The sequence below is a fragment of the Paramisgurnus dabryanus genome, chromosome 9, assembly GCF_030506205.2.
Source record: "Paramisgurnus dabryanus chromosome 9, PD_genome_1.1, whole genome shotgun sequence".
NCBI lineage: Eukaryota > Metazoa > Chordata > Actinopteri > Cypriniformes > Cobitidae > Paramisgurnus > Paramisgurnus dabryanus.
In genome coordinates, this window is record NC_133345.1 from 1,538,448 (window position 1) to 1,554,901 (window position 16,454).

The following is a 16,454-nucleotide window of genomic DNA, read 5'->3' on the forward strand; positions in this document are numbered from 1 at the left end:
TTTAACATTCCAATCGGTCTCGTTCGCTTTTGTTGCGCCTTCAGCTGTGTCGAGGATGTTTAATTCGTCCTCGTATCACCTCCGCAAACTTGTAAAGAAAATAATTAAATACATTACAAAAACATTTCTTTATCAGCGTGTTCATTTCCACGCAAGCTTTTCGTTAAACCAATAAAGCCAACGAAACCACAGCAATTTTAAAACACACGGATTAGAAAAAACACCGTCACTCACGCACAAAAGAAGCAAATTCTTTTTTTATACTTGACTTATTTATCCCCGAGATGGGGAGCGCACCATTCATGGAAACACTGCAATACCATGTTGATGCATGGAGTGGAAGGAGCAAGCTCCGCTTCCATTTCCGAAGGTCAAAAATCCATTTAACATATAGTCCCCGGATAGGAGACGTATCAGACATTAAACTGATAAGAACAGATTTTTCTTTCGAAAATTTTTTATTGTCATCACATCTTTTTTCAAAAACAAACATGGCTTTAAAGAAACACTCACATTCACAGTCACAGTCATTTATATCAATAAAATATCTTTAAAACGTCAGACAATAAATAACATTTAAGACTTTTTTAAAGAGATGGGACTATTAAAATCTTTTCTGGGTGTTAAAAGGGTAAAAAAGCCAATGAGTTTAAGAATAAAACAATTGTATTTAACAATTGTTTTATAAAATTTAACAATTGTAAAACAACAACCTAAAAATTTTTTTTTAAAAAGTCCTTTATTGTCCAGGGCCGGGGTGAGCCCTTACCAACGTGGCCCTCACCCCACTCTACAGAACAAACTTTTTTTTATTTTTTTCTTGGTGCCCAGCGGAGATCCCCACCCTCCGGCCCGCTGGCCCGCTGTTCCCGTAGCCGGTGGTGGTCTGGGTGCATCTACGGGCAGCCAGGCACGGTGGCAAGCTGGGACCTCCCTGTGTGGCCCCGGCCCCTTCGTCCGAATGATTATGTCCGGTGCCCCTGCAACACCGTTCTGACCATCCGCTCGCGTGCGTGGAGGGGCACCGTAACACGTTTCCCCACCAGCAGGTTCCTGGTGGTCCAGATGGTGTCCTTAATGGCATTTAGGGTGAGCCAGAGCGAGGTGAACTCTTGTGCTGACAACACCCTCAGGCCCCGACCCACCCCCAGGACTGCGAGCTTGTAGTCCATCTGGACCCCACCTGCTGGCAGGCACGGGAAAAACAGGGGACCGGTTCTGGCCCACAGGTCCCTCGCATTACTGCACTCCCAGAGCAGATGTCGAACAGTCTCCGGTAGATTACACCCAGTCTGTGGACAGACTGGGTTCTTGGCCATACCCCGGGAGTGCATTACCGCCCTGACTGGGAGGATCTCATGGGCCACCAACCACGCCAAATCTTTGTGTCTGTTCTGAAGAGCGGGGTGGGCAGTGTTCCTCCATACTTGTTTGGCCTCCTCTAAAGTGAGGCCTGGAACTGGGCTCACTGACTCCCGGTCCTGTACAAGAGAGACAAGAGATTTGTGATTTGTTAAAATATTTACATCTTGAGTCTCTAAAATGTATTTCTTTAAAAATGTCTTGATAAAACTGTACTGTTGGGGCAAATTAAAAGATACTGGAGTTTTTAAATCAACTGGTAAAACTTTTAAGAATCTCAGGTAGGACCCCATCCAATATCTGACCATAGCTGTCGTCTTGTTCTCGTTGGATGGGGTCACTGCATAACTAATGTGCAGGGCAGTAAATCGGCTTGTTAAAAACAGTCGTGGGTCTGGGAGGCCTATCCCACCATTTTCTGGTCTTTTCTTTACGACCTCTCTCTTTAGACGTTCCCATTTGGACCCCCACAGGAAATAAAACACGGCCCTCTCCAGGTCTGTAAAAAATTGTTTAGTAGGACTAAAAACAGAACATACAAGTAAAAGCAATGGTAAAATTACAGCTTTAAAAATCAGCACTTTTCCATGTAATGTCAACTGTCTTTGTCCCCAAAACCCCAGTCTTTTCCTAACTTTCCCTAACAAGTCAGTCCAGTTTCCCCGTCCACCACCCTCCTTGTCAAATTTAACTCCTAAAATTTTAAGGTCTGTTTCTTTAAAATCCACATCCAGTCCTCCTGTGTCAATGTTCCCCCACGGCCCGAAGAGCAGGGCCTCAGACTTACTTCTGTTAAGTTTAGCGCCTGAGGCCCGACCGTACCAGTCAGTCAAGTCCATTGCTCTTCGTAAAGATAAAACATCAGTTGTTAAAAGGGTTACGTCATCCATATATAAAACACAGGTCGCTGTCAGTCCACCAGTCCCAGGCACGTCTAGTCCTTTAATCCATTTATCCCTTCTCAAGATCTGTGCCAGTGGTTCCATACATGCCACATACAGGAGGGGAGATAAAGGACACCCCTGACGGACGCCGCTGCATATATTTACAGCTTGGGAAAGATGCCCGTTAACTAGAATTCTGCTGACTAAGCCGTTGTACAGCAATCCCACCCAAGCTATGAATCTCCCTGGGAAACCCATTTTTTCCAGTACCTGAAACAGGTACTTGTGCGAGACCCGGTCGAATGCTTTTTCAAAATCTAAATTTAGGACTGCTAGCCGAATGTTTCTGTCTCTCGCAAAACAGATGGCATCTCTAATCAGCACTAGACTGTCCGTGATCTTTCTCCCAGGCACAGCACATGCTTGATCCGGGTGGATTATGTCCTCTAAAACAGTAGACATTCGTGTTGCTAAAATTTTACTAAAAAGTTTAATGTCAAAATTTAAAAGTGTGATTGGTCGCCACGTCTTAAGGTCAGTCTTGTCTCCTTTCTTATGTAAAAGTGAAACTATCCCTATTCTGAAGCTGTCAGGAAGTTTGTCTAGAGTCTCAAATTCCTTAAAAACAGTCAATAAATCATGTGCTAAAATATCCCAAAACGTCACATAAAACTCCAGGGGGAGTCCATCCATTCCTGGGGACTTCCCTCGTTTAAAACCTTTAAGAGCAGTATGTAATTCTAAAATGGTTAAATCTTGAGATAAAAACACATTTTCACAACTTACCTTTTTTTCCACAAACTCTAAAACTTCCTTTATTGTCTCGTTTTCTACTTCTTTATTGCAATATAAACTTTCATAGAATTCTGTCACTCCATTTAAAATTTCTTTTGTTGTATGCACTTCCCTCCCATCTGTTTTAAGTGATGTTATTGCTTTAGCCTTTGTAACAATCTTCTTAAAAAAATATCTGGTGCATTTTTCCCCTTCCTCAATATCTCTTTCTCTACTTCTTAAAATTACTCCTTTGCTTTGAGTTTCACTTAAGGCTGACATTTCCTCTTTAACATCTTTAATTTCTTGACTAAAATCCAATCCTTCATTTAAAAGATTAAAATACCTCTGCAGTCTTTTTTGCAGCCCCATCATGCGTCTTTTCTCCCTGTCTTTTTTCATCTTTCCTATTTTTCTAAAAAATTGCCTTGTCCTGTGTTTTACCATCTCCCACCATTGTGCACGTGAATCATAAAAGTCTTGGAGGGTCTGCCATTGGCTAAACTGCTCCCTGTATTGTCTAGCTACCTCGTCATCCTCGAGAAGGGAACAGTTCAGCTTCCACAGCCCTCCCCCTACCGTCACACCAGTGGGCAGTGAAAGGGTGCAAGACAGCATCATGTGATCAGAAAAGAAAAGGGGGGTCAATGTAGCATCGGTTGGCGGGCAGTCTCTTGTAAAAACATAGTCGATTCGAGAGGCTTTAGTGCCATCACCACTGAACCAGGTGAAGCCCTCCTCTCTCTGATGCATTAGTTTAAAACAGTCGACTAACTTAAAATCTCTCACTAAACCCTGCAATAAAACCGATGTTTTATCTACCTTAAAATCTTCCCCTACCCTCTTCCTATCCTTTTGGCTTAAAACACAATTAAAATCCCCTGCCACCACCAGGGGAGCCCTACCTAGCATGTGAGGCTGCAAAACCTCTAAAAGTTCATGCCTTTCATTTTTATCTGTAAAACCATACACGTTGAGAATCTTAAAATCCCTGTCTAAAAAAGTCAGATTTGTTAAAATGGCCCGTCCGTCCCTCACCACCGTGCTGCCCTTCACCAAGATATTAGGATTATTTATTAAAATTGCAACACCATCTGATTTATTAAAATTTGATCCGCTCCACAGTGAGGGTCCTGGGGTCCATAGTTCCTCCCACCTTCTATAATTAGTTAAAAAGGGCAGAGAACACTCTTGCAATAAAAACACATCTGACTTAAAAGACTTTAAAAGGGATAAAACACTCTGTGCTCGGATGTTAGTCCTCACACTTCTCACATTGATTGTAGAGACAGTGAGGGCCATGAGCAGTAAGGTTTTAAAAAGCATGAACTTTAAAAGAGAAACATTATCCAAATAAAACTACAGGTAATTTAAAATCATAAAATTTCTTGGGAAACTTGCTCTTCCTTTATCCCCACGGTATTGGAGACAGGAGAGCAGACAATTTGTTCCAGAGGAACCACAGAGACACTCTCTTGTGGCTCCTTGGGCGATGATGTTCTTAGCCTAATTTGAAGAAAAGAGACCTCATTGGGGGATTCTTGGGGCCACACACGATCCAGATCTTCCAAAGAGGAACTATTTGGTTGCTGTGTGGCCCGAAGCTTTTTCTCCTCTGTCTTGGACAAAGGAGATCCCGCAGGCCTTTTCTGCACTTGAGCACTTGGGAGTGAACAATCGGTTTTACTCCCACTAGAATCAGTACTCACCTCAGGCACAGTGATCATGCTGGAAACTGTTTCATCACTTTCATTGTCTTTCTCTTCCTCCCCAAGTTCCTTTAAAACATTTGACTCCGCCCCTGGGGCCACCCCACATCCTCCATCTTGCCCAATCCCTGAAGCTGGCTGGGATTTTGAATTTCCCGCCAAAACCTCAGGGACCGCCTCCTCCTCCCTTTGTTCTTGTGTTTGTTGGCCATGTGGGGCGGCCATCTTGGGTGCCTTAAGCTTGTTGGCAAAGCTTTTTGGGCAATCTCTGTAGAGATGGTTTGAATCTCCACAAAGATTGCACCTCCTGCCATTGGTACATTCTTCAAAAGTATGACCAGTTTCTCTGCACTTCCCACATATTAATTCCTGGCATGCTTCAGCGAGATGCCCCATACTTCCACACTTCCTACACAGTTTGGGCATCCCCTGATAGTGAATGTAGCCCCTGTTTTCTCCCAGCACAATCATTGAAGGCAGATGTCTCAGGCCTAGGTAGCCCCCAGCGTCCTCCCATTGTTTGATGGGAATTCGCCAGGAGCAGTTCCAAATGCCATCCTCATCAAGCACTTTGATAGGCGGGCCACGAACAGTGCAAAATCTACCCAGCCAAACACAAATGTCTTCTCCAGTCACTGTTTCATTAAACATCCTGACAATCACAGTTTTAAGTGTGTTATCAGAAAGCCTTTCCACAGTAAACATAGAAAACTGGGCCTTTACAACCTCAAATCTTTGCCAGAAATCAATAAGCAATGAAGCACTATTAAAACTCAAATCAAAGCCTTTGTTAAAAGGCAACGTCATCAAACAATTAATATCTGTAGCTTTGAAGTTGAGGGCTTTTTGGACAAACTTCCTGGAGAAGTCAAGACGTGACATCCCCAGGAGCTTACCCTCAACTTCTTTAAATATAAACCGCACGCTGTGGTGCCTCCGCACGCCGGCACGAGCAGCCGACATGTTGGAGGCACCAACAGCTTAAAATATACTAAAACACACTAAAACCAATAAACAATTTAAAAATTCAAACTTACCTTAAAACGATCGTTGCACAAATACAGAGTCTTCTTTAAAACCTGAAAAATAAATAAGTAAAAGCAAAAGCAAGCGAAAAAAGCAAGCAAAAGCAAAAGCAATATATACCTCTTCACAGATATGTGGTTTAAGCTATAGGTAAGCAAAAACCCAGAAACCTGCAATGAGGCGATCACTCCCCCTTGTGGCCAGACACTTGATCTTAGCCAAAAGGCCGAGAAGCGATACCGGAATAGACGCAGCCAAAGGGGGAGCCGGCGAAGGCGCTGGCTTTTGGGGTGGAGGCTAGCGGGCATTTAACTCTATACGTTCTCATTGTATAACCCAGAGGTAGAACGTTGAGCTAGCAAATCAGAAGTTCATGTTTTAATGCAGGATCTGATCCACGCTCATGAGAGAGAGAGAGAGAGAGAGAGAGAGAGAGAGAGATAGAGAGAATTTAGAATTTTCAAAAAACCTTTATTACAAATTAAAACATTTTCATAACCTCAAATCAGAAAAAACAAAGAAAAAAATATATATAGTAACGGAAATAACAAAAAAATAAGCCAACATAGGAGCAAAGAACAAATCATCTTCAATAACCAGACACAGAGCTCCTCCATAATACCAAATCAATTCAAAAGAAAGAAGATCATTCATTGCTTTAAAGTATCTAAAACCAATAAGGATTCTAGATTTAACTTATTTTAAAAACTGCTAATGTATCATGGCTTCCGGGTCTGTCAACGTTGCTGTGGTTTTTCGACAGCTGTAATATGAAGGGTAGAGTGAAAAAAAATATTTAAGTGTTTTGAACATCCCAATTTGTTCGTTTACTTAGTATTTTCTTAATGTTTTCGAGTTAAAAAATAATTCTTAAATCGAGATACATTTACTTAATAAGCAAAGTGGCTTAGAATTTAAGTCTTGTTTACTGAAATAAATTCTAAAATGTAATAGGTTAAGGCTTAAAACAAGTAAAAATATCTGCCAGTGGGGTAAGAAAAATAAACCTAAATTGAGTTTATTATTGAATTAAGTTGAAACTAGAATTAAGTTTATTTTTCTTACCCCGCTGGCAGATATTTTTTATTTGTTTTAAATATAAACCTGTTGATTTTTATAATTTATTTCAATTATTACAAAGTATGCGATCTGATTTTTTTAATCGCGGTGTTTCTTTTATTCCTCGTTTCTTTTCCGTGCATTTGCTTTATTTATTTATTTTTGCTTGTTGCATTTAAATGCACATTTGATTTGTTGCCACATTATTATGTGTTAATGTATTTTTTAACATGTTTATCAACAAAAAGTGCGTTATTATAATTAATTATATAGCTGTGAAATATATACAAGAATTCCCAGCAAAAACAAAACGTTTTTATAACAATTTTCTATTACAATACATAATATCTTAAGCCACTTTGCTTACCAAGTAAATGTATCTCCATTTAAGCATTGTCAGATATTCACTAGAAAACAAGACAAAAACAGTAAGTAAGATATTAATTTACTTTTTTCTTTCAAACATAAATTTACAGACGGCTGGAAATTTTTAATAAAATAACTAGCCATACCTATTCGGGTCTGCTCCCGTTTGCTGTGATGACGGGGGACTTAGTCCAAAGCACATTTTGAGGAATACTTACACATTTTACTTCTTATTTCTTTGAAATTAATTATGCATACACTATGGATTAAAAATGTCCCGACTGCGAACCTGATAAAACCCAGGTAAAAAGCAAATACAAATAAACCATTTTGATTTAGCAAAAGTTTACAAATAAATGCACTCCTTGCACACAACAAGCACGTCTAGTTACCATTCATATTTTGCGTGATTTAAGTTTCGTCGCATACATTTTGGAAGGCACACGATAAAAACAAAATAAGGCTTTTAATGTATGCCGACCTCATTCTCCGTTGAGGGCTTATCAATCATAATAAACGCTGTTAACTCTTCTCATTGAATGGTCTAAATCCAATGCTGGTAAAGAAATCAAATGTGCATTTAAACGCAACAAGCAAGCCGTAAAGCAATGGATGCAGGCAAACAAACGAGGAATAGCACATACAACACCACGATTAGATCATCGGGTCGCATACTTTGGAATTAATAAGAAATAATTATTCAGTCTAAAGAAATAAGAAGTAAAATGTCTAAGTATTTCTCCAAATGTGCACACTCATTACAATAAACGGGAGCAGACACGAATAGTTATGTATGTCTCGTTATTTTATTTAAAATTGATAAGCTGTCTAACATATGATATATTTTGATAATACGAAATGCTAAAAAAATAATATAACACCAATCGACAATATCTGTTATTGTTATTTTTACAAGTAAATTCATGTGTAGGAGAAAACAAAGCAGCTGTCAGTCCATACTATATTGAGTGGCCATCGTAGTGGTGCAACCTGAACGATGTTTTCCCTACTTCCGGTCAAAGCCGCCATTTTGTGAAATAGGCATATAGGTGACGCTGGAGCACGCGGCCATTGTCTCTGTTCAACAAAACAAGTATATATATACACATACGCATATTTTTCCTCAATCAATCACCGAATACAAGGTGCAATTCGATGCCAACTGACCCTTCTCTCTGGTTTCATGTTTGTAAGGAAAATTAAGGGGGAAATTACGATAGCATTTCAGCCAAACATTCATTCGTGCCACGCTGCTTTTCTTTGAACGAAAAAAAACCCTCTGCTCCCCCTACACAATTTCTTCTCCTGTTATTTTATGCTTAAAACAAGCAAATAAATCTGACTACAGGGTAAGAAAAAATTCGTGAACTTTTCCCATAAACACTTAATTCAAGAAAAATTGTCCCACCCCACTGGCCATTTTTTATCCACAATACACATTCGATGTCTGCAGGCACCATTGTCTTTGTTCAACGCAAACAATTCTGTTGCGTTTTTCTTTGAACGAAGTGCTCCGCCTAGATAATTTGACCCATATTCACATGGGTTTGTTTCTCGTTTTTTTTCTTTGAGAACAATCTATATAGCGCCTTCCACAATCGTTTTGGTGTTAGCTTTACGTAAAATAGAAACACAGAAAAGTACTGAGCGATGGAGAGACCACGAACGCGGAACGTATTATGGACCACGGACTGGCAAACAAACTGGCAACCACGCACTAAAGAAGCAAACTCTGATTTTAAACTCACCTTATTTGTCCCCGGAAAGCGCCAGAGTCGATGCACGGAGTGGACGGAACAAGCCTCGCTTCCATAGCCGAAGGTCAAAAATCCATTTAAACGTGTAGTCCCCGGTGTCCACTCGATCTCACCCAAAAAGCCGAGAAGCGATACCGCAATGGCATCCGGAGAAGGCGCTGGCTGTCGGGATGGAGGTTAGCGGGTCAGAGGTCCGGCACTGAAGGTCTGCGTTCATTATTCACCGTGTGCATTTCACTCTATATCCACTTTCTAATGTATAGCACTTGATAAGGATTAACAGTTTAAAAACAGAAATGCAAGACATCAGAAAATACATTTATTTTTTACTTTCATAACATGAGAGGTGTCATACAATAACAAATATGAGCTTTAAAATCACATTCCTAAGTTAAAAATATACATAAAAATAGATATATGGATCATTACACAAATCACTACTCAAAGGACCTATGTTAAATAACTGCTTCAATATTAATTAACAATAACATTTGGCCAAGGCAGTCCTTGTAAATAGACATATAAATAGACAAATAAAATCATGACATATATGCCGTAGAGCCTGAGATAGAGAAAAATAATAAGGAATTCTGCTTTTACTACCATCTCAGAAATATTGCCAGAATTAGAGGTTTTGTCTCAAGACAGGACTTAGAGAAACTTGTTCATGCTTTCATCACCAGCAGGGCCGATTATTGCAATGGTCAATGGATTTAAAAAGTACTGTTTCTTGTTTAAAAACCACTTCATGGCTACAATACATGACAGATATGCTAATCGAATATGAAACCGATTACTCGGATCAATAGGGTCAGGTCATTTAGAAAAAACAAGGGTTCACTCAAAACAAGGTGCCTCAGCATTCAGTTATTATCAGCTTTCAGAAGAGATCAGATGTGCTTCAACAGTAGACACTTTTAAATCTAGATTAAAAACACATCAGTTTAACTTTGCATTTACTGAATGATTTAAAACAGTACGAATAAAACAGTACAAAAGAATAAAACAGTATGAACCTTACCTGTTATAAAGGGAATGAAGCTTACGGTATGGTGCTTACCTGCAGAAATAAATAAAGTACAATAAGAACACACAGAACTTCAATTTTCAAAATTATTTTAACATTAAATGATGATTATTTTACTGGTTTACCTGTTTGTGATTACCACAGGATCCCGTCACCTGGCTGCGGTCTTCATTTGGTGAACGGTTCTTCACTCATAATTGACCTATACAAGAAATAGAGAAGAATAATAAGCAATTCTGCTTTTACATGTAGATGTGTGCCCCAAGAACACAGACACACCGGCTCCAAAAAGTTTAAACAGTACACATTTCTGTTATTTTAATGTGGCAAATGTGTCAGCTTTAAAAGAAGCATACATTACCTTTTAAAGAGGAAATACCTTTTGCATGAAATACCTTTACTCCCAGCATAAGCAAGCAATTTTCAAAATGCTTTTAAAAGTAAATAGTGATTATTTTACTTGTTTACCTGTTTGTGATTACCATGGAATCCTGTCACCATCATTTTTAAGCTTGTAAAGCAAATAATGAAATATTGACTTAGTAGGAAAAAATATTTTGGAAGTATCGTGATAAATGATGAAGAAAATATTTTGCAAAGTGATGGTTAGCACACGGTTGATGGTACCTATTAAATTCCATCATATTTTTTTATTCCTACTATGGAAGTCAATGGTGACTATCTGCTGTGGGTTTACCATCATTCCTCAAAATACCTTCTTTTGTGTTACTCAGAAAAAAACTAATCCTCGTGTTGTTGTAAGCCTGTATGCATGAGTAAATGATGACAGAATTATCATCATAAATTGAAATATCCCTTTAAACTGTATTTCCCCCCTTAAACCTAAACTTATTTTCCTACAGCAAGTCATTTAGGTAATCAAGAAAATACTTTACCCGTTGTCTTTGTGAGTTAAACAAATACAGCTACGCTTCCAGGTCTGTCGACGTTGCTGTGGTTTTTCGACAGCTGTAGTATGAAGGGTAGCGAATGAATGAATACATTGCAAAAAATCATTTCTTACTTGTTATTTCGAACTGTTTTAACTATACAAATATCTAGAAAGTCTTAAAATAAGATGCATTTTTTGATGAGCAAAATGCCCTAAGAAAATAAACCTAGCCTTTAGGGAGAAAAAACTCAGAATTTGGGCTTAAAACAAGCAAATAAATCTGCCAAAGGGGTAAGAAACAAATCTAGATATAAACACTTAATTCAAGAAAAATTGTCGTAGCCCATTGGCAGATTTGTTGGCTTGTTTAATGTACATGCATGTACAATATTTCAATTTGTCTTGTATTTATTAGCATTTTGTATTGCCCAACGCTGTCTAGGTTGTTTAACTGTTGTCATTTTCTTATAAAAGCCTTTATAATTTATTAGTTTGGATGATTGCCATTCCCGAGAACCTCTTATATTGGAAGTAAAAGAATCATCTAAGCATTATTTTGTGCTCTTAGACATGTAGCCGTTTGATTGTGGTTCTATTTAATGGCTAGTCTATTCGTTTGGAATGGTCAAACGGCTATTAGATTTTCACTGACAGCCCAAATTAAGCCTTGTTTTAGCCTAGACACTTATTCGCTGTCTATTAAAAGTTATGTAGTCGTTGAATAGCCGCTTTTTTGATGACTAATGTATTCTTGGGCCGTGGTTAGACGTCTCTTGGATTTTACGTAAAACGACAAGCGAATCTATTTTTAACACAAAGGTCAGGGGAGAGCGCGAACGCAGTGCCCCACTATCAGAAATTTTGCAGTCGAGATTCCCACATTTGGGGAATTCGCAAAGGGTCAGCCCAACCGGAGTGCAATGGCTGAGCCCCGCCCTGGGTGAACCACCTTCATGATCATGGTGTCTCCCCTGCCAGGTAAGTATGAGCGACACCCTTTGAGGCCAGACGGCCGCATCTTCCTGTGACCGATCACATCGACGGCGCCCCCGGAGGCCGTCCGACTAACATTTCATTTACTGTGTGTGACCAGGTGGAAAGCGCACGAAGCCACGTCTGAGACCAAACATTCTTCGAGATCTACCCTGTTTTTATTCCGTTTCCAGCCCGGTTGAACCGTGTAGAGTGAAATATGTGAAACAATTTAAATCAAATGGATTTAAATTGCGCATTCAAATATATGGTTTCGTTATTACAAAGTAACTTTACGTGGAATAGAAACAAAGAAATGTACAGAGCAATCAAGAAACAACGAAAGCATAGCAATTTTAGAACGTGGATAAATAAAAACACAGGGCTCAATGACTTACCCGTTGTCGTTGTGAGTTAAACAAGTACAGCTATGCTTCCAGGTCTGTCGACGTTGCTGTGGTGTTTCGACAGCTGTAGTATGAAGGGTAGTGAAAAAAGTTTTCAGGTGTTTTTAACATTCCAATCGGTCTCGTTCGCTTTTGTTGCGCCTTCAGCTGTGTCGAGGATGTTTAATTCGTCCTCGTATCACCTCCGCAAACTTGTAAAGAAAATAATTAAATACATTACAAAAACATTTCTTTATCAGCGTGTTCATTTCCACGCAAGCTTTTCGTTAAACCAATAAAGCCAACGAAACCACAGCAATTTTAAAACACACGGATTAGAAAAAACACCGTCACTCACGCACAAAAGAAGCAAATTCTTTTTTTATACTTGACTTATTTATCCCCGAGATGGGGAGCGCACCATTCATGGAAACACTGCAATACCATGTTGATGCATGGAGTGGAAGGAGCAAGCTCCGCTTCCATTTCCGAAGGTCAAAAATCCATTTAACATATAGTCCCCGGATAGGAGACGTATCAGACATTAAACTGATAAGAACAGATTTTTCTTTCGAAAATTTTTTATTGTCATCACATCTTTTTTCAAAAACAAACATGGCTTTAAAGAAACACTCACATTCACAGTCACAGTCATTTATATCAATAAAATATCTTTAAAACGTCAGACAATAAATAACATTTAAGACTTTTTTAAAGAGATGGGACTATTAAAATCTTTTCTGGGTGTTAAAAGGGTAAAAAAGCCAATGAGTTTAAGAATAAAACAATTGTATTTAACAATTGTTTTATAAAATTTAACAATTGTAAAACAACAACCTAAAAATTTTTTTTTAAAAAGTCCTTTATTGTCCAGGGCCGGGGTGAGCCCTTACCAACGTGGCCCTCACCCCACTCTACAGAACAAACTTTTTTTTATTTTTTTCTTGGTGCCCAGCGGAGATCCCCACCCTCCGGCCCGCTGGCCCGCTGTTCCCGTAGCCGGTGGTGGTCTGGGTGCATCTACGGGCAGCCAGGCACGGTGGCAAGCTGGGACCTCCCTGTGTGGCCCCGGCCCCTTCGTCCGAATGATTATGTCCGGTGCCCCTGCAACACCGTTCTGACCATCCGCTCGCGTGCGTGGAGGGGCACCGTAACACGTTTCCCCACCAGCAGGTTCCTGGTGGTCCAGATGGTGTCCTTAATGGCATTTAGGGTGAGCCAGAGCGAGGTGAACTCTTGTGCTGACAACACCCTCAGGCCCCGACCCACCCCCAGGACTGCGAGCTTGTAGTCCATCTGGACCCCACCTGCTGGCAGGCACGGGAAAAACAGGGGACCGGTTCTGGCCCACAGGTCCCTCGCATTACCGCACTCCCAGAGCAGATGTCGAACAGTCTCCGGTAGATTACACCCAGTCTGTGGACAGACTGGGTTCTTGGCCATACCCCGGGAGTGCATTACCGCCCTGACTGGGAGGATCTCATGGGCCACCAACCACGCCAAATCTTTGTGTCTGTTCTGAAGAGCGGGGTGGGCAGTGTTCCTCCATACTTGTTTGGCCTCCTCTAAAGTGAGGCCTGGAACTGGGCTCACTGACTCCCGGTCCTGTACAAGAGAGACAAGAGATTTGTGATTTGTTAAAATATTTACATCTTGAGTCTCTAAAATGTATTTCTTTAAAAATGTCTTGATAAAACTGTACTGTTGGGGCAAATTAAAAGATACTGGAGTTTTTAAATCAACTGGTAAAACTTTTAAGAATCTCAGGTAGGACCCCATCCAATATCTGACCATAGCTGTCGTCTTGTTCTCGTTGGATGGGGTCACTGCATAACTAATGTGCAGGGCAGTAAATCGGCTTGTTAAAAACAGTCGTGGGTCTGGGAGGCCTATCCCACCATTTTCTGGTCTTTTCTTTACGACCTCTCTCTTTAGACGTTCCCATTTGGACCCCCACAGGAAATAAAACACGGCCCTCTCCAGGTCTGTAAAAAATTGTTTAGTAGGACTAAAAACAGAACATACAAGTAAAAGCAATGGTAAAATTACAGCTTTAAAAATCAGCACTTTTCCATGTAATGTCAACTGTCTTTGTCCCCAAAACCCCAGTCTTTTCCTAACTTTCCCTAACAAGTCAGTCCAGTTTCCCCGTCCACCACCCTCCTTGTCAAATTTAACTCCTAAAATTTTAAGGTCTGTTTCTTTAAAATCCACATCCAGTCCTCCTGTGTCAATGTTCCCCCACGGCCCGAAGAGCAGGGCCTCAGACTTACTTCTGTTAAGTTTAGCGCCTGAGGCCCGACCGTACCAGTCAGTCAAGTCCATTGCTCTTCGTAAAGATAAAACATCAGTTGTTAAAAGGGTTACGTCATCCATATATAAAACACAGGTCGCTGTCAGTCCACCAGTCCCAGGCACGTCTAGTCCTTTAATCCATTTATCCCTTCTCAAGATCTGTGCCAGTGGTTCCATACATGCCACATACAGGAGGGGAGATAAAGGACACCCCTGACGGACGCCGCTGCATATATTTACAGCTTGGGAAAGATGCCCGTTAACTAGAATTCTGCTGACTAAGCCGTTGTACAGCAATCCCACCCAAGCTATGAATCTCCCTGGGAAACCCATTTTTTCCAGTACCTGAAACAGGTACTTGTGCGAGACCCGGTCGAATGCTTTTTCAAAATCTAAATTTAGGACTGCTAGCCGAATGTTTCTGTCTCTCGCAAAACAGATGGCATCTCTAATCAGCACTAGACTGTCCGTGATCTTTCTCCCAGGCACAGCACATGCTTGATCCGGGTGGATTATGTCCTCTAAAACAGTAGACATTCGTGTTGCTAAAATTTTACTAAAAAGTTTAATGTCAAAATTTAAAAGTGTGATTGGTCGCCACGTCTTAAGGTCAGTGTTGTCTCCTTTCTTATGTAAAAGTGAAACTATCCCTATTCTGAAGCTGTCAGGAAGTTTGTCTAGAGTCTCAAATTCCTTAAAAACAGTCAATAAATCATGTGCTAAAATATCCCAAAACGTCACATAAAACTCCAGGGGGAGTCCATCCATTCCTGGGGACTTCCCTCGTTTAAAACCTTTAAGAGCAGTATGTAATTCTAAAATGGTTAAATCTTGAGATAAAAACACATTTTCACAACTTACCTTTTTTTCCACAAACTCTAAAACTTCCTTTATTGTCTCGTTTTCTACTTCTTTATTGCAATATAAACTTTCATAGAATTCTGTCACTCCATTTAAAATTTCTTTTGTTGTATGCACTTCCCTCCCATCTGTTTTAAGTGATGTTATTGCTTTAGCCTTTGTAACAATCTTCTTAAAAAAATATCTGGTGCATTTTTCCCCTTCCTCAATATCTCTTTCTCTACTTCTTAAAATTACTCCTTTGCTTTGAGTTTCACTTAAGGCTGACATTTCCTCTTTAACATCTTTAATTTCTTGACTAAAATCCAATCCTTCATTTAAAAGATTAAAATACCTCTGCAGTCTTTTTTGCAGCCCCATCATGCGTCTTTTCTCCCTGTCTTTTTTCATCTTTCCTATTTTTCTAAAAAATTGCCTTGTCCTGTGTTTTACCATCTCCCACCATTGTGCACGTGAATCATAAAAGTCTTGGAGGGTCTGCCATTGGCTAAACTGCTCCCTGTATTGTCTAGCTACCTCGTCATCCTCGAGAAGGGAACAGTTCAGCTTCCACAGCCCTCCCCCTACCGTCACACCAGTGGGCAGTGAAAGGGTGCAAGACAGCATCATGTGATCAGAAAAGAAAAGGGGGGTCAATGTAGCATCGGTTGGCGGGCAGTCTCTTGTAAAAACATAGTCGATTCGAGAGGCTTTAGTGCCATCACCACTGAACCAGGTGAAGCCCTCCTCTCTCTGATGCATTAGTTTAAAACAGTCGACTAACTTAAAATCTCTCACTAAACCCTGCAATAAAACCGATGTTTTATCTACCTTAAAATCTTCCCCTACCCTCTTCCTATCCTTTTGGCTTAAAACACAATTAAAATCCCCTGCCACCACCAGGGGAGCCCTACCTAGCATGTGAGGCTGCAAAACCTCTAAAAGTTCATGCCTTTCATTTTTATCTGTAAAACCATACACGTTGAGAATCTTAAAATCCCTGTCTAAAAAAGTCAGATTTGTTAAAATGGCCCGTCCGTCCCTCACCACCGTGCTGCCCTTCACCAAGATATTAGGATTATTTATTAAAATTGCAACACCATCT

The 16,454-nt window shown here is 40.2% G+C and overlaps 1 non-coding gene and 2 pseudogenes across 1 annotated transcript; all 3 read right to left on the reverse strand.

Moving 5' to 3' along the window:
- Positions 1-286: 286 nt before the first annotated feature.
- Positions 287-462, reverse strand: LOC135753487 (U2 spliceosomal RNA; annotated as a pseudogene).
- Positions 463-11,677: 11,215 nt separating this feature from the next.
- LOC135753428 (U1 spliceosomal RNA) lies at positions 11,678-11,842 on the reverse strand. Its single transcript, XR_010533304.2, has one exon. It is a non-coding gene; the product is annotated as a U1 spliceosomal RNA (small nuclear RNA).
- Positions 11,843-12,624: 782 nt separating this feature from the next.
- LOC135753489 (U2 spliceosomal RNA) lies at positions 12,625-12,800 on the reverse strand (annotated as a pseudogene).
- Between the last annotated feature and the right edge of the window lie 3,654 nt (positions 12,801-16,454).